At 36.5% G+C, this 17389-nt stretch overlaps 1 protein-coding gene across 3 annotated transcripts in view; it reads left to right on the top strand.

Annotated features, from left to right (window-relative positions):
• Window positions 1-17389, top strand: part of TBL1XR1 (TBL1X receptor 1) — a 172027-nt gene that overhangs the window by 104554 nt on the left and 50084 nt on the right. Inside the window, exon 1 of one of the 3 annotated variants that reach the window (XM_043874840.1) lies at window positions 724-840. The exons of the other annotated variants lie outside the window; for them this stretch is intronic. The gene's annotated coding sequence lies outside the window, so the exon portion shown is untranslated. Of the gene's footprint in view, window positions 1-723; window positions 841-17389 lie in introns of those variants that run through there. 3 annotated transcript variants of the gene reach the window in all.

Here is a 17389-nt window from a genome sequence, read left to right as displayed (position 1 = left end):
CTTAAACAATACTCTTTTCTTTATATTTCTGTTTGTCACTAGTGGTAAAAAAAAAGGCATTTATTTCAGTTAACCTTGTTGTCAAAAGCAGTCAGGTTCTGTTTTGAGAGCTAACAAGAAAAATATTATGCATAGGGAAGGTACACTCATTAACAAAGAAGGGTATCGTAAGCATAATTATTGTTCTGTTACAAGTAAAAGTAATTGTCTAATTTACTCATCATTTTTTGTGTCATTTTACATTTTGTTCAGTTACTTAATTGAGAATTGAGATCAGTTATGAGGCATTTTATTACCTAAAGTAATTACTAGCCCACAGGTGTTCCTATTCTGTTTTTGATTCACTTGGGCAGTCTCATTGGCTAAAGGTGAATTGCTTTTTTGAGGTCATAATTTGGTCACTCACTCCTAATCTGGTTTAGATAATAAGGTAACTTAACTAAGGCAGGTATATTGTAAAAATTTTAAGAGTTAGAAAATCATAAAAGTTACGATTTTATATCGTAAAAATCTACTTAAAAGTTATGAAAAGATTGCTTACAGCAGTTCAAAATTTATGAAAATCGTTTTCATCCCTGTTCCACCTGCTGTTTGCAGTGTTAACCTCACTGTTAACAGAAGTCCTACATTTTACTGCTTCTTTCTGTACTCGTCTATAGACTCTCAATGTTAAAGCCAGAAGAGCCCTTTAAGATTATCTAATTCAGCACCCTCATTTTACAGATGAGGAAACTGAGGCCTTGGACTAGAACAGAAGTCTCCTGACTGAGTCCAGGACTCTTTCTGTTACATCATGCTGCCCGATGTTTGCTTATGGAACTCGGCAACATCACATACAGGGTGAGCTTTTTTGTTGTTGTTGTTAAACGAACGCACGAAGTGGTTTGCTGCTCTCATCAGGTGGTGTTGTCATTCTTAACTTTCATTTTTCTTTTTTTACCCATACCTATTTTAATCCACAATATAGCCCAATTACCCATGGACTTATTTTGCTGCTACTACTTCTTGGCATTTGACCATTATTTTTGAGAGTTAAACTCTCAAAATGTGTTTCCTTATCCATAACCACAGTAGCGTTATCAGGCATTACAGCAACAGTAGATTGAAATTCTTACAAGGATGACTTAGGGAATCTTAAATTTAGATTTAAAAAGTGAGTTATAAGTAGATAAGTACAAGAGTGTGTATATGAGATCTAAGAGCAGATGTGATACCAAATATGAGAGCAATCTTTTTGTGAAATAACAAAATCCCAAGAAATATTAGCCAACAGTGTGGCATGATTGCTATAAAATGCCTTATCCTGTGAACTCATGGACTTAGATTCATTTGTGTTTTAGATTATCAGTTTCTGTGTACTCATAGTGTCCTGATTTTGGCTAGTGAGAGCCTCTTCAGGTTGGTACCTATGTCCTTTGGATAAGACCTTAGAAGTTTTAAGTAGCTATCTTGCTTTTTGGTTTGACACAGTGTCAGTAGGTTTGTGTGGTTTTCTAAGGTAACTCAAGGACTTTTAAGTTCTTGTAATAAGGTAAAGATTTATAAGTTTCTGTAGGACCAAAGTATCATTTCCACTAACTCATTCATTAATCAACACTGTCCATCATTAATTTTGCTTTTTGTAAAAGTAGGAGAAAACAAGATCTTTCAGCTTAAACAAAATCAGTGTGCTTCTCTTGTGTATATATTTTAAAATCTCTTGTTTCATATCACTGAAATAACCATGATGTTAACCTTGAGAATTTTGGGTAAACTAAAGCACTAATGCTCAGCTATGAATGTTGGATAAATTTGGATTGGACAGGATACTGCCATCACAGTTACACCTTACATCACTTACATATGTATAATATGTTTATGTCATTGGAACATATGTATATTACTAGAACATACACACACATATATGTTACTTGAATTCTTTGCCTGTTTAACTGTTTATCTGCAATTTTAAAGGGCCCCTATCCAGTTAACTAATTGTGTTTCAGGTGAACTAAATCAGAGGTCCAGAGATACTATGTGACCGTAGTCTTCCTGAAAGGATTATCTGTGGGGAGGATTGTAGATGTTTTATTTTGACAAGGGCATAGTACATCAATTGTGCTTTGATTGTTTCTTAGGCATGAGGGCTAGCTTTAATGACTTCTGGAGGGGTGTGTGTGTGTATATTGTTGCTGTTCAGTTGCTCAGTCTTGTCCAACTTTTTGTGACCCCGTGGACTGCAGCACGCCAGGTTCCTCCATCCTCCGCTGTCTTCTGGAATTTGCTCAAATTCTTGTCCATTGAGTCAGTAATGCTCATCTAACCATCTTATCTTCTGCTGCCCCCTCTCCTGTTGCCTTCAGTCTTTCTTAGCATCAGGATCTTTTTCCAGTGAGTCAGCTCTTCACATCAGGTGGCCAGAGTATTAGAGCTTCATTTTCAATCCTTCCAGTGAATATTCAGAGTTGATTTTCTCTAGGATTGACTGGTTTGATCTTCTTGTTGTTAATAGCTATTATGTGCTAGAATGTAAAGTATAGACTGCCTTTTAAATGCTTGTAATTTGATAGTGACTGAAAAATATGCATAATATAAAATGATAGAATAACAATGTTAACATGTAAATTATAAATTGGTTTTCATGCACTTGTACTACCTGTGAGGTTTTTAGAGTAGATTTTATTTCTATTTTACAGAATAAGAAACTGGGGCTTAGGGTAGTTAAATGACTTGATTTAATGCTTTAATGTCAAAAACAATAACATTTGAAAGAAAATACAAATAACTCCAATTTCTAACCTAAAAACTTTTTTTTTTTTTTTTACTACTGCCCAGCTTTGAAAAGGGTTTTTCTAAAATTGTGCTTTATGGGTACAGGAGGAAAGGAGGAAACACCTTTAATGTTGACATTTGAATAGTCTTCATAAGGAGATGACATTTGAGGAATAGGAAAAATTTTAACACTTGTAGTTGGAACAAAGAGCTTAAAAAGCATAAGTGGGAATTAGGGGTTTGTTAGAATATTTTTTACTCACTTGAATGTAGAGTAGATTCAGAGAAGATGCTGTACAGTCAGATGGATACTTCAAGATCATACACTGGAGAAGGAGAACTTAAATGCTTCTGTAAACAATTTAGAGTGAATGTGGAAGCTAATAGGTAGTCATAAATACATATGATATAATCAGCATTATATTTTATGTGTAGATGTCAGAAGATAGTATGAAGAGACTTGGAAGTCATTGAGGGTATTGCAGTGGTACAGGTGATAGGTACTGCAAAAAGGAAGGCATGGCTGAAAGGGGAGTTTTAAAGGTAAGAGATAGCAGGTAGAAGCTGAGATAGAAAGTTGAATGCAAAAAAAATACTGAAATTTAAATTGTAGTGAATTACAGAATTAGTAATAGTTATGGACAGGAGGAGAAACATTTTGGGAAGTATAGGGCATAAGTTGCTGAGTGATGATAACTGAAAGGATATAGATATCTGTGCTTAGTCAGCTGGAATTAGGATTCCTAGGTGGCTCGAGGTAAAGCATCTGCCTGCCAGTGTAGGAGATGTGGATTTGATCCCGGGGTCGGAAAGATCCCCTGGAGGAGGAAATGGCAACCCACTCCAGGTATTCTTGCCGGGAAAATCCCAGAGTCCCATGGACTATGGACGGCTGTAGTCCATGGGGTCTCAAAAAGTCAGCTGGACACGACTGAGCGACTGAGCAGGCACATATGCAGCTGGAATTGGAATGTTTGGAATGGGAAAGATGGGTGTGTGTGTTAGAGTTTGGCATGTAGATGGACAGATGGTGGTTTTGTAATTCTTCAAAGTGGATGAGATCCTTAGTTGGAGGAGTTGAGTGAAGATCAAAGGGCTAAAAAGAAGTCAGCTATATACTATTAGGGCAGGAGGAAAAATCAGTGAAATGGACAGAATCAGAAAGTCACACGTTGGAAGTTTAAAGTTTTTTTTTTTTTTTTTTTTTAATCTTAAATTCTGGAAATGGCAAATAGTATGAAATAATGAAGGCATATGAAGACCTGTTGAATTTGGGGGTGATTAGTAACAAAGTTCTTTGGAGTCCATAAAATTTTAACAATAACAAAAATATTTTCTTCTTTATATGCTTAAACATATTCTTTTACTTAAATGCATAGATACACGTTTTGTCACGTACTCTTTCTTTTGCTCCCTCCCCCATCAGTTCAGTTCAGTTGCTCAGTTGTGTCCAACTCTTTGCGACCTCATGGACTGCAGCACGTCAGGCTTCCCTGTCTATCACCAACTCCCAGAACCTGCTCAAACTCATGTCCATTGAGTTGGTGATGCCGCCAGCCATCTCATCCTTTTTCATCCCCTTCTTCTCCTGCCTTCAGTCCTTCCCAGCATCAGGGTCTTTTCTGATGAGTCAGCTCTTCATATCAGGTAGCCAAAGTATTGGAGCTTCAGCTCCACGAGTTTATTATTTTTAATGACTTTACAATCCATGAATATCATGAATGTACCACGATCTTGGTTTGATTCTTCCCCTTAATGGGCATTCACTATACTATACTCCCACCTTTTTGCCATTAAAACCCAGTCTTCTAATATAAACATCCTTAGGAACTTGTGTTTTTATCTCTCTGTATTGTAGAGTATACATCTTAGTTGAACTCTGTGAATTTGCAACTGTGTGACCACATTTTAACAAAAAAGGCAGATTCTTATTTTTCCAGTCTAATATTTTTACTTTTAATAAGAATTACCAGATTGTTTTCCAAGGGTTTTTTTCTTTTTTACATTTCCACTTGCACTACATGGGGATAACGTTGTATTTTTCAATTGAATATAGTGTTTGGTCATTTGAAATTGTGAAATTGTGTTCATTTCTTTTGTAAATATTTAAAAAATTTTGGTCTTTTAACTAGAGTGTTTTCTCATCTCTATTTATAGATGTGTATTACTGGAGCAGAGAAAAGCTGTTGTTTTTTATTGGCCACTACTATATTAAATTCCTTTATGAAGGGCTGATGATATTTGCTAATAATGTAATATATCTAGAAGACCCAACAGCTTCTGTGATGGAGACTACTTTTTCTCTTTTGTATCTTTTTCTACTACTTCTTCAGTCAGCACAGAACAATAGGATGAATAAAAATAAAGGTTTTTGAAGTGAGCAAAAAGTCAGAAAGTCCTAATAACTTTTACCAAAGAAGTAAAGCCACCTGAAATTAAGGGGCTTTGAGCTAGATAGAATCCTTCAAGTTTTTGAAAATCTGTAACGGGAAATTTGAGAAGGAAGTTAAAAACGTAGTAAAACGATTGCCAAATAGCTCAGAGGAACAAAATAGTTTTAGACACCCAAATAGTTAAATGTCTTGATGATAGCATTTGTGTTGAAATGTCTGATCTGTGTGAAAATGGAGGGAATGGAGATCCAGTCTAGGTGAATGATGTGGGATTGGAGGATACTGGGAAGCTGGAGTGATGTGAGATGACCTTGAAAACCTGTTCAGTTATACAACCTGAGCAGATCAAAGATATAAGGAGTGAAGAAGTACCACCAGGCTCCCCTGGTGGCTTAATGGTAAAGAACCCACCTGCCAGTGCAGGCAGATGAAAAGAGACACAGGTTCAATCCCTGGGTCGGGAAGATCAGGAGAAGGAAATGGCAACCCACTCCAGTATTCTTCCCTGGAGAATCCCACGGACAGAGGAGCCTGGCGGGCTGCAGTCCATGGGGTCGCATAGAGGTGGACACACTGCAGTGACTTAGTACGCACACACAGTGACAAAGAGGGTGTGTGTGTTTTGTTTTGTTTACAGTTACAGGATTTAAAGATAGAGAAGTTTTTGAAGTATGTAGTGTGATGCAAGCATGGTTTGTATGACATGGGGAACTTGTTAAGACAGACGTGCCTGGGCTGTATGTCTGACTTGCTGAAACTTAATAATTAAGACTTTACCTGGTTGTCACAAAATTTATAACATTACTTTGAAGAAGCTGCACAGGTGATTTTGATACATCACACTAGGTAAGACTAGTAGGCTAGAAATTGGAACGTGGCTTTTTTTCCCTTCATACATAGTGTCATGGTCCCCCTCCACCTCACCCCACCCCAAAGAAATGGAGATACAAGTTACTGAAATTAAGAGAGTAGTGGAGATCAATATTGGAGTGGATGAGAGGGAACACTGAATTTTAATCATCAATGGAGTTTTTTGTTGTTGTTGTTCTTTTTAAACATCACTGACCTAGTGGGAAACATTTATTCATTTTGTCAACAATCATTGGGTGCCTTTTATGAATCGAACTGTTATTTCAGGCACAATAGTAGTGAATGATAAGGATTAAGTGTCTGCTCTCACATAGCTTGCATTTTTTTAATGAACACAAATAAGCTGTCACTCCTAGAGTACAGTATTTGTTAACTGAATCACCATGGTGTTTGAAAAATCTAACGTATCCTATACATTATATGAGCCAGTATTGTTTCTGTAGAGTAGTGGTCTATGTAAATAAAAAATTAATTTTGAAATGAATGTTTTCATTTGCTGCTGTTAGCTCTAGCTGCTTTTTACTATTCTTTTAAGTATCACTCTGAAAGCTTCATTTACCACTAATGTAAGGGAAGACAAAAAAGAGGTAAACCCATTTCCATCACATAATGGAAATGAGGAACATTCTTTCCGTTTTGGCAGTCTTGAGTTTCAACACAATATGCTTCTTCAGGATAGAACAGTCCAAAGGGAAATAATTCCAGACTCCTACCTACTGGCTGTGAATAGATTGGAAACCTTTCCAAAGTTAGATAACCCTGTGATAACTGATTGAGTACCCAGAAACTCAGAAAGGGGATGAAGTTCTTCTTTGTTTGATCTTCTTGCTCTTCCTCTCCCAACCCATATCTCTGTATAAGTTTTGGAAAGAGCAGATGCTTTGTTTTCATCTCCATTTTGCAGTCACTATTTTCATGGGTTCAGTTTTGCATACTACTCACACCTAGTACTAGAGCCATCCCTCTTAGTTTTTTTTTTTTTAACCAGCTTTTTAAAGAGAAAATGATTGTATATTTACACATAAATGTTTTGAGGTTTTAATTAATATTAGGGCAACCTAAACCAGGAGGGGAAAACTGTTCCCTTCAGCTCTAAAGCCTAGGATTCTTAATATTTTATGTATTATAGGTTGTATCAATTAACAGTTATCTTGTATCAGCAGGCCCAAAGAAAATTCTGCCCTAAAAAGTAAGTTTAGTTATATAATTGAGGTTAAAAACAAAGATTTTTTTTCCTGATTTGTATTTTATTTATTATAATTTATATTTTGATCTTTTAGGTCATTTGTTGTTTAGCCACTAAGTTGTGTTTGACTCTCTTGCGACCCCATGGACTGTAGCTTGACAGGCTCCTCTGCCCATGGAATTTTCCAGGCAAGCAGAGTGGATTGCTGTTTCCTTCTCCAGGGGATCTTCCCAACCCAGGGATCAAACTCATGTCTCCTGCATTGTCTAGTGGATTCTTTACCACCGAGTCACCAGGGAAGCCCTTTAGCTCAGTAGAGTACCTATAAAATGCCTAAAAACCTTGCAGCAGTAGAATGAAAATAGGTATGATTTGTGGGAATAGTTTTAGTCTTAAAAACTTATATGATTTGGTTCAAATGCTTATAGTTCTGACATATGTATTCATTTTCATATAACCTTTTATTTGTAACATTTTTATCATAATGGTTACTTTATAACTATAGGTATTTTAATTGAAGTTGAGTGGTTTTGATGTGTGCCCTGAAAAACTGTTGTATTTTTTTTTTAAGAATGTTTCTTTTTCCTTTAGTTCAGAGAATTGTGTAAGAAAATTCTGCTCTGAAGAGTGACTTTAGTTGTATAATTGTGGTTAAAAACAAAGATTAAATATCTGTTTACCGTATGGTAATCAAGGATTTGTTTGTTTTTTTTTAACTATACTAATAAAGCTTACTGTCAAGTCCGTAATATTTTCAGAGGAGATCAAAGTGATTCTGAAGTTGATGTCTCTGGGTGAAGACAGTATTTTCTTTTCCCTAAATGTAATTTCTTCTTCTCCAAGAAAGAGATGAGGTTGGGAGCTATGAGAAGAAAAGCACTCTTACCCTCTAATTTCTGCCTTAGGGGTGGGTGGGTGGGGTGTGTGCGCGCGCGCTCACTATTTATGGGGGGGTGTTAGCTATTTATTGAGGCTTTGTGTGTGCGTGTTTGTGTTTTAGCTATTTATTGAGTAGCTAGCATGCATTTGCATCATATTGAAGAAAGCAGGCTATTCTAATACCTGTACTTGAGAAGCAGGAAATTGATCAGCAATTTAATAGTCTGCTGAAATGGAACGTGTCTAGATAAATTAATACCAAGTTGTCTTCTCTGTAGTTGTTTACTTTTCAGAAAAAGGAGAGTCAGGCCCAGGACTTCATATTCAAATCAGGGTCAGAAAACTAGGATGCATGTTGAGTGTGAAATAAGTCATTGTTTTGTCTCTGCACTCTCTGCCCTCATTCTTCTAGATTTCCCTGTCCTTCACATTCATTAATATGGAGAAAACACTAAGCTTTAACTGTTACAGTGTTCTGGAAAAGATGAAAGCCTGATGAGAAACTGGAAGAGATAAAGAGAGTTAAAATTGTTATTTTGTCTCCCCAGTAACATTTCAGATGGTTACTTTTATTAAACAGAATCCAAACAAGATCTGCACACTGCTTTTGGTTGCTAAATTCCAATCACTTCCACCTATTAGTAGAAATAAATTTGTCTTGTCATATTCCCCACACTCTCGATTTGGCTAGACACATGGCTTTGCTGGTGGCCCAGATGGTAAAGAATCTCCCTGCCTTGCAGGAGACCGGGGTTTGATCCCTGGGTTGGGAAGATCTCCTGGAGGAGGGCATGGCAACCCACTCCAGTAATCTTGCTTGGAGAATCCCCATGGACAGAGGAGCCTGGAGGGCTCCAGTCCATGAGGTCGCAAAGAGTTGGACATGACTGAGAGCTAAGCGCAGCACATCCTTGTGGAATTACTAATATATTCTGTTGTCCTCCTGTAACTTCTGTGAAGTGATAGTTAAGAGGTGTGATTAAATTTACTTTTCTTTGATTATGAAGTCTTCTTTTTTCTTCCTTCTGCCTCACCTTGAGGCATAGACCATCTGGTTGTGTCACTTTTTGTGGTGTTGATGTTGATAAGTCTAATATACCCGTTATAAAACTCCACATCAGATTTCCCCCTGGTGGTCATAGTGCCCATTAATGATTGTTGCCTAGATTTTAATTTTCTTAAGGATAGGAAATTGTTGTTTTTAAAATCCTATCATTGTTTTTGCATTGATTAGCTGGAATTCTGTAAAGAAGGGCTCTTCCTAGTCAAGTACTGGGATATTCTGAAATAGAACTTGCACAACAAAATCAGGGTATGTGCTTGATTTGTTTTAGTTACCAGTTTTTAGACTGATGAGTTGGTGATGCCCTCTCAAGGTGACCAGTGATGTGAAATTTATTTTTAATTTTTATAATCTCATGGATTAAGAACTATTTTTGAGGTGTTGTAATCCATTGTGGTTCCTGTCTCATTTTGACATGATGCACGTGGCCTTTGGTTGTTTCCTTGCTTTCTTGCATGGCAGGATGTTCCAGGTTTTCTGCTTCAGTCCTGAAATTGGTCATTCCTCCAAAGCGGTTTTTTTTTCTATGGGATATGTTTATTTAGAGACTGCAATCAAAGCATGGAGTGCTATTTACTACTGGGTTATCATTAGTTGCTGTAAGTCCTTTTTAGAACAAGGAAATGTGTATATTTAGTAGGAGAAATAAATCACAAATTCCTGCGTATATTTCAGTTCAAATTTAAGGTTACTCTAAGGTTTTAAAGCTTGATTTGTATTGTATGATTTTATTAAAAATATATCTGCATTATAAACATTAAAATTATTTTTTGTATTAAATTCCATCACATAAGAGATTTTTTCATAAAAGTAAAATGACCATACTTATTTATTATTAAAAAAAAAAAAAGTGTTCCCTGGGATAATGTGACACGTTTATCTTGTCTTCTCATACTCCCTAGCATACTGCAGTGTATTCTTCAGGGGTAGCCAACTTGAGGTACAGACAGTAGTATAGCATGAAGAGAATATGAGAAGATTTTTATTGCTGCCCTATTTGTATATACTTTTACTTTTGGAAAATTTTGGTTTGTAATGGATTTAACATAATTTCTTATTTGCTGTATATTTATAAAAATATTCAAATTAATAATACTAATAGAATTACTATAAGAAGACTACAGAAAGCAATTTAAACTTTTTTTCTTTTAATTTTTTTGGTCTCTAGGTTACATCCCTTCGGGATATATGCAATCAAAATACTACTTTAAAGTATATTAGTTTTCTTTTAAGATTATAAATAATTTCACCAGTTTACAAAAATACAGATTTATTTTCCAGTCTCTTGCATGTAGATGATGTGGGCCGACTGTGGCTCTGTTCTGTGTCCTCTACTGGGGGACCCAAGCTTTCGGAACAGACCCCGTGTAGGACATGTTCATTCTTGTGGCAGAAGAGGAAGAGCACTGGCAGATACTTCTGTTCCTCTTAAAGCTGTGACTGATCAGCTCATCCGCTCAGTGTATGTCATACAGCCCAGGTCCGAGTTGTTGGAGTGGGGATGAATAGCTATTGCAGGAAAGGAGAACAGTGATTAAATTTTTAAAAAATTTTATTTTTTATTTATTTTTGGCTCTGGGGGGGTCTTCTTTTAACTTCTTCAACTAGGTCTTTTCTCTAGTTGGGATAAGCAGGGGCTCCTGTCTCCTGCAGTACGTAGGCTTCTCATTGTGGTGGCTTCTCTTGTTGTGGAGCATAGACTCTAGGGCATGCGGGCTTCAGTAGTTGTGGCTCCTGGGCCTGAGGGCCCGGGCTCAATAGTTGTGGCATATGGGCTTAGTTGCTCCTGGCATGTGGGACCTTCCTAGATCAGGGATCGAACCTGTGTCCCCTGCATTGGCAGGCAATTTTTTTTTTTTACCACCACACCACCTGGGAATGTCCTTATAAAAATAGGAAGTTTGGACACAGACACAGAGGAAGAACAGTGTGAAGAACCACATGGAGATATGGCAAGGTGGCTTGAGTAATGCACCCAGGAGCCAAGGAAGCTAGGAGAGAGCCTTCCTTAGCACCTTTAGAAGGAGCATTGCCCTGCAACACCTTGATGCTTGGACTTCTGACTTCCAAAACTGTAAGACAGTAAATTTCTGCTGTAATCCACCTTGCATGTGGTACCTAGTTATGGCAGGCCTAGGAAACTAGTACAGTGCCATGGATTGACAGTGCTGTCCAGTTTGGCTTCATTGTAAGGGCATAGGAAGAAATATAAGCTGTACCTTTAGGTAGATATAGCAGAAGGGACTTTATTGTTGGGGTAGAGAATTTTGGACCTTGCTAAAGGTGTTTCTTAAAATAAAAGTTCTACAGTCAGGGCTAGAAGAAACTAGCTTGAGGGCGCTTTATTCTTTTAACCTTTTTTGTTTAATAATAGAGTAGTCTTACTGCTGAGGAGATGGAGGAGGATGGATGCTCTGTTTAAAGTACCTTCAGATTTGTTGTCCTTTTAAACTCTGAAAAGCTGCCACATAGTTGAGTTAGTTCTGTCTAAGCTGGAGTTCTGCATTAAACCACTCACTGCTAAATTTTATGGCTGATTTGTTAGGGGAGTTTTGAAAGTTAGGTATTGTGGGTTGAATTATGTCCCTTCAAAGGTGTGTGGAAGTTGTAATGCCTGATACTGGTGAATGGGGTCTTACTTGAAAATAAAGTTCTTGCAGATGTAATTAAGATAAGGTCTTTAGGGTGAGTCATTTTCCCACTGTGACAGATGTCCTTATAAAAAGTGGGAAATTTAAACACAGATTCATGGACATAAGAGAACAGTATGTGGTATGTGAAGACATGGACACAGTGGGAAGATGGCCACGTGAATGAAGATGGAGACAAGAATTAGATTGCCACAAGTCAAGAATTGCCTGGGGCCACTACCCAAAACTGGAAGAGGCAAGGGAAGATCTTCCTGTAGAACCATTGGAGAGTACATGACCCTGCCAAAACAGTGATTTCAGACTTTCAGACTTTATAACTAAGACAATACTCGTGTTGTGTTTAGCTACTCAGTTTGTGGCACCTTGTTATAGCCGCCCTAGGAAACCGATACAGAAGGACACATGGATTTTGAAAGTACTTTCTCTGTGATCTGAAGAGCTGCTTTTAAGTCATCACATTTTGCACAGATTATCAAGATTGCTTTCAGTAGGGTGAACAAGGGCTTCCCAAACTTTGCTGTGTATTGTATTCACCTGTAAATCTTTCATAAATACTGCTGTCTGGCTCCCACCTCCAGAGATGCTGGTTTAATTACTATAGGATGCTACGTAGACAGCAGGCTTTTTCAGAGTTCCCCAGATGACAATGTACAGCAGATTTTGAAAAACCGTGGGGCTAAACCTTCTACCTTAGTCAGACATTCTCCCAGCTTGCCCTGAACGTATAGTTTTGTGTTCATTTAGTTTTTATTAGCCTCTAGGTAATACACTACTCCTTTACTAACCTCTAGGTGATACACTACACCTTCCCCCAAGTTCATTTGTGTCTTGGCCTATCTTTTTTTTTTTTTTTAAATGTAGTGTTCTGTTCTGTTCTTGCCAGCTCATTAGGCATATGATTATATTCATCTTTATATATGATGAATTATTTATAAAGTCTAAGATTTATATTATTTATAGTTATTTACAAAGTCTATTATTTATAAAGTGTAAGATGTCTATTTGTATTAAAACACCAAATAGATTTTAAAAGTTTCTGAGACATACGTGCATATATGTTTTTGAAGGTTGGATTATGTTATATAAGTTGCCAGTAAATAAAAAGAAATTTACATTTGTGTTGAAATAGATTTGAATTTTATTAATCATACAAGTAGTATAATTACTCATATCATTATTGACCATTTCTTATAAGATTACATTAAGAGTGATAAATTGAAGGCCTGAAAGCAGCCACCTTCTCAAACATCTCTTCTTGTCTTCAGGTCTCCCACTTTATATCACTTTTTCACATTGTTAGATGACAAAGTGTGTAAGGTCCACCATCTGTAAATATATTCTGGGTTGGTAATTTCTCCGTAAGAAATTTGAAAAATTTTTGTCCATGTGATAAGTCTTAAAACAGCATACACAGCAAAGTTTAGATTATCTGGGTGGCCACTTTTAAGACTGTTTATTTTAAATCTGTAATAGACATTGTACATATAGTACCTTGGTATTGATAGGTAGTTTTTTTTTTCAAGTTTTAGTTGGAAGTGCTATCATTTAAGGACTATGCATAGTGTTTTTATTTATATTGTGGTAATACAGTAAAAGCCAACTCTTGGGACTAGTGTGTTACTTTGTTTTCTTGTAGAAGGTCCTTGATAACTACTCAAATTTGAGAAATTATGAGTTAAGACGGTGTATTTATGCATTTGTTATAAGTTCTTGGAAAGCAGAACATCAAGCCATTGTTATTTATTAGCATTTTGTTATATAAAGACTGAAAGACAGAGGCTAGCTTCATGTTTCATTGGTGGGGAAGAGATTTCTCTTAACATGAATGACGAGGCTGGGCAGACATGGAGGAGGAAGCATGTCATGGTGGCGGTGTCCCCTTCCCACAGCCTCCACACCTTCCGTACAGCTTTTCGTGAAAGAATTGGGTAAAAAATGGGACGCGACCTAGAATTTGTCTGTGAAAACTGTCCTGTCCAATGTAATTCTTTGTATTAATAGATTTCTGTACTGTTACTGCATTCAGTACCTAGGATGCTGCCAGGCTTATGTTAGCACGCAGTACATGTAGAATGAGGGACAAACCGAGTTTCAGTAAAACTATTGAATCACGTGTCTGTGTCTGGAAAGAAGTTCATTTAGAGTATAGTTTCAGGAAATGTGTAATTTTCACCCCCTCATATTTTTGCTCGTAGATTTCATGTTTTATAAAAACTAGAACTTTTGCATGAAGATGTTTACGGATGTTGAGTACCCTGTTTTGTTGATTAGGTATAAATTTACTGGCTACCTAATGTTATTGTAATATGAACATAACAGATCAAACTGATCATGATTTACATCATGTTTCAGTATGAACAGTATTGTGACTTAAGAGGTCTGTATCCCCCGGGAAACTCTTGAATTTTTCCAAAGAAGGTTAGCACCAATATTGCCATAAGGGAATAAATTTTTATACTAGGAGGTCTCAAGCATTTTAGACTTAGTATCTCATTACATTCTTAATTTATTAATAACTCCAGAAAATTTTTCTTTAAATGGGCTATATAGCTATCAATATATGCTGCATCAGAAATTAAAACTGTGAAATTTTATAGTACTAATGCATCTAATGTAACAATAACAAACCCATCTATAACATTTTAACACACATAGTATGTCTTATGTGTGGAAAATAATGTCTTATGTCTTGGAAAAATAATTTCCAAGACAAACATTTTCCATGCATTGTTTTAAATGTTTGAAAATCTTTCTGTTAATCTCTGGCTTAGTAGAAGACAGCTGGATTCTCACATTTCCTCCTGCATTCTCAAGTTGAGATACATTGTTACAGTTGGAATTTAGGAAAAAATGTGGCCTTTTAAAGATAGAGTTGTAAATTTTTAAAATCAAAATAAGACTCATTTTTCAAATAAATTTGGATATTCTCCTTTGATACTATTCCACATTTCAGCAACTGGGTAGTTTCTTAAGGATTAGTTGCACTGCAAGATCTGAAGTTGTGTCAATGAACTTTTTGTATTCTGTCATATTAAAATCCATTAGTTTCTCTTGAACTTTGAATGGATTGTTTTCTCATGCGTAATTTTATGCTAGTCATTGGAAAAATATTTGTTCATTGAGTTATACAGATCTTCCAAATGTTCATTATACAATATAAAAAACTAGTCATTAACACCTCCACTGATCTCATCACAGAAGTTCTGGAGTAGTATTGGGAAGCTCATGGTGGCTGATAGATTTTCCAAATCCTAATTATCTCTTAAAAGCTTAAGTTTTATTCTTGCCAACAAATATTGTTAGTTGTTTTCTTAAAAGTGACAGTTTCACTTTGTTTGTTTGCAAGAAAATGTCTGCCAAATTCTCAGTCTGAAAAACCATACTTTGTCAGTTGTTTGAAGTAAAAACGGTATTCCGTGAAAAAAGTAACTAGTTCAGCTTGTAATTCAGACATTTTCATAGTGCTTTTTTGAGACAATCATCGTTTTAGTATGCAGCAGAAGTACTATGTGTGTATTTTTTGTTACAGAGGATATTGCAAAGGTATATTTTGAGGTTAAAATTTTAATAAAATTGTTTTTCTTGCTTCATCAAGGAACCTCTTCAGTGAAGAATTTTTTCTGTGAGGTTTTTTTTTTCTTTTTTTAAGTATATAGTAGTGAATACTATGGGGGCTTCCCAGGTGGCTCAGTGGTAAAGAATCCTCCTCCCAGTGCAGGAAATGCAAGAGATGCAAGAAATGCATGTTTGATCCAGGAGTTTGGCAGGCTGCAGTTCATGGGTTGCAGAGAGTCACACGTGACTGAGCAACTGAGCACTCCTCTTTCAAAGCAGGAGGTGTGATTTTGATCCCTGTTTTGGGAAGATCCCCTGGAAAAGGAAATGGCAACCCACTCCAGTATTCTTGCCTGGGAAATCCCATGGACAGAGGATCCTGGCGGGCTGTAGTCCATGGGGTCGCAAAAGAGTCAGACAGGACTTAGCACCTAAAGCAGAGAAGGCAATGACAGCCCACTCCAGTACTCTTGCCTGGAAAATCCCATGGACGGAGGATCCTGGCGGGCTGTAGTCCATGGGGTCGCACAGAGTTGGAAACGCCTGAAGCGACTTAGCAGCAGCAGCACCTAAACAACAGCAACAGTGAATAGTATGATGACTGCTAATGGAATGAAGTGTTAGTACCTTGATTTTTACTAAGATGTGAGCCATTCTACCAACTATTGGTTTGTAATAGCAGTATAAATATCAGTTCAGTGGAAAAGGCATATTATTTTATACAAAATCTTATAATACTAAAAGGAATAATTTTGATCTCTAGGACCCCTTAAAGATCAACCTAGAGGTTTGTAGACCTCACTTTGACACCTAATTTTTATACTAAATAAAATAATTGAGCTTTGTCATAGGTATGACAAAGATACCAAATCTTGTTTTTGGTTTTGAGCACTTTGAACAGTGTTAGCAAGGAAGTACATGTACTATAAAATGGAAAGCAGTATCTTCTAATAAGAGACTATTAAAAGTTTATGTTTGCCGTTAGAGAGTCTATGTAACCTTACCAGTAAGAGTACTTCTAAAGGATGGACAGAGTTTGATTATGGAGTGATGTTCTTGATTTGTTTCTACATGGTGTTTTTGTCTGTTTTTTAAACAGAAACTCTTACAGACTTGTACTACTGTCCATTTTCTCTTAAGCTGTGAAATTGACCTATGAGATTTTCATGATGAAATCTGTTCTTACTCCTTTTTCAATGAAACTGGAAAGCCTGCCTCAATTCATACACAGCAGCAATATCCACTCCATTTTCTTTTGACTTTTGTTTTCAAGATTTACTAATACCTATGTTGTATGTGCGTGTGTTGAGGGTGTATGTGTGTTATCAGTTTGCTGTCTGAATTTTAAACCTGGTTTTAAAGTCATCCTCACTTGATTTGAACAAGCATGTATTACCCACTGGGATTAATGCTAACCTCTGTACATTTTTTCCCTTTCTTTGGACTCTTGATCTGTATCAGTCATACTTCTCTGCTACCAGAACAGTTTTCCTCACATTTTTACTACTGTTCTTCCAAAGAATTTACTGAGTATAACCAATCTGTGGACACTTATTTTGATTCACTTAGGGCTTAGCTGTCTTGGTTTTACCAACTTAGTCTTTTTTTTTTTTTCCAGGAGCTAAAGGATATTTCTTATCCAATAAATTGTTTCATAAATATTGTTATAGGTGGTATTTGTTTAAATAAGTCAGTGAGTGTGTTACGCCTGGTACCTTACTCTCTTTATTTTGCCCGTGATGTCACAGGTTTAAGCCGAGTCTCCATTCATTCATGTAACTGTAGTTTTAGTTGTGTTCCAGTCTCATGGGTCCTTATGACATTTCTGTTCCAAACTCAGAATAGTAAGGTTTTGAAGAAACTGCTTTTATCTTTCTGATGTTGGTTCCCATTCAAATAAACTCAGAGCTTTTCTTGCTAGTGGGAGGGAACTAGGTTCTTATTTTCTTACCTTAGTTTACTTTCCAGACTGACTGGAATGACCAGTTACTGCTCAGTAGTTGAAAAAGGCAAAACACAACTATGGTCTGTCTTCTGTTAA

The sequence above is a fragment of the Cervus elaphus genome, chromosome 19 (assembly GCF_910594005.1).
Source record: "Cervus elaphus chromosome 19, mCerEla1.1, whole genome shotgun sequence".
NCBI lineage: Eukaryota > Metazoa > Chordata > Mammalia > Artiodactyla > Cervidae > Cervus > Cervus elaphus.
The sequence above is the reverse complement of the archived record's forward strand: the minus strand, read 5'-3'. Positions and strand labels throughout refer to the sequence as shown.